The sequence below is a fragment of the Pistacia vera genome, unplaced genomic scaffold (genome assembly GCF_008641045.1).
Source record: "Pistacia vera cultivar Batoury unplaced genomic scaffold, PisVer_v2 Contig837, whole genome shotgun sequence".
Taxonomy (NCBI): domain Eukaryota; kingdom Viridiplantae; phylum Streptophyta; class Magnoliopsida; order Sapindales; family Anacardiaceae; genus Pistacia; species Pistacia vera.
In genome coordinates, this window is record NW_022196709.1 from 688538 (window position 1) to 690173 (window position 1636).

Here is a 1636-nt window from a genome sequence, read left to right on the forward strand (position 1 = left end):
TTCTAGTATTTAATGCAATTGGATGTTGGGTTTTGATTCAATTGAATGTTGAGCATGATGAGACTGAAAAGTGATTCATGTGTTAGCTTTTTAGAGTAAACACCGTAGATTAAGCGAATGCTAGAGATAGGTTCAGCAATCTATGAAATCTCTTTAGGATTCTACTTAACTTAATAGACTTTGACCTGTTGATCTTCATTTTGTTGGGTGCAGAAGGTTAATAGGGATAAATAAGAGAATACAGCCTGAGAAGGTATATTCTCCAAATTAGAGGGACTGACTTATAATCCTTGTATGTGAACTTGAAAGCAACATAACTTGTTGATTAAAGTAAAGTATCCTAGTGAAGTCGAAACCCTAACCTCTCTTACCTTGAATTGATATTGTGTTAATTAGTTTACTTTTAATTTCAGTTGTTTAATTTTATGCTTTAAATTTTAGCTTTACTTCCTCCCACAATTCCAAATGATTTTTTTGTTCTTCAATTAGTTATAAAACTAGGAAAATTTGTACTTAGCACTCAATCCTCCTGGGAACGATACTCGATTCATCACTTTATTACTTTTTGCGACTAGTGTACTTGCTAAGTATGCATGTTTGTGAAAGCACGCATCAAGTTTTTTTGGTGCTATTGCCAGAGATTTATTTTGTGTTAGTATTGAAGTTTTCTAGTTTTCACTAATTTGGAGTTTAATTTTTAGTTTTAATTGTTTTTAGTTAAATTTTTCTTTTTGTTTGTTTGTAATCTCACGCTCTTTTTCTTTCCTATGTAGTCTATGCGAAAAGCAAGAAATCATCCAATGGTTCCTATTGATCCAAAGAGTGAAAGAACCGCAAGAAGACTCATAAGAGAGAGAAGAGAATGAGAGGCGAGAGTCGTTGAGATGGATGAAAACAAAACATTAAGGGAATTTTCACTTCCACAAGTTGATGGATGTAGTTCGAGCAGTATAAGACCGCCTGTTGAGGTGAATGACTTTGAGATAAAGTCAACTATAATCCAAATGATTCAGCAATCAGTACAGTTTGGGGGTGATCCAAAAGAAGATCCTAATATGCATATAGCCAACTTCTTGGAAATCTGTGACACATTCAAGCCCAAGGGGGTGACAGATAATGCTATTAGATGTGCATGTTTCCATTCTCATTGAGAGATAAGGCAAAAGGATGGCTAATGTTGTTGCTTGTTGGAACCATCACAACATGGAATGATCTAGCACAGAAGTTCCTGTACAAGTACTATTCACCAGCTCTTTCAACAAAAAAGAGAAATGATATTACCTCATTCGTACAAGGCGACCATGAATCATTATATGAAGCATGAGAGAGATTCAAGGAAATGTTGAGGAAGTGTCCATACCACTGTTTGCCTGTTTGGATGCAAGTCCAGACATTTTATTCGGGTTTGCTACCAAATGTTTGAACAATGGTAAACGCAGTAGCTAGAGGAGCTTTACCGAATAAGACACTGGTGGAAGCTCAAGAGTTACTTGAAGTTTTAGCAAGTAAAAACTACCAAAGACCGGATGACAAAATAGTGTTGAAGAAGTCCATGGGTATTCATGAAGTTGATGCCTACACAACCATTTCAGCCTAACTTGCTGCGTTTCAGAAGCAAATAAGACGTATGCATGTT

General features: G+C 35.8%; 1 non-coding gene across 1 annotated transcript; it reads right to left on the reverse strand.

The window, feature by feature from the left end:
* Positions 1–1261: 1261 nt before the first annotated feature.
* Positions 1262–1368, reverse strand: LOC116118096. Its single transcript, XR_004126090.1, has one exon. It is a non-coding gene; the product is annotated as a small nucleolar RNA R71 (small nucleolar RNA).
* Between the last annotated feature and the right edge of the window lie 268 nt (positions 1369–1636).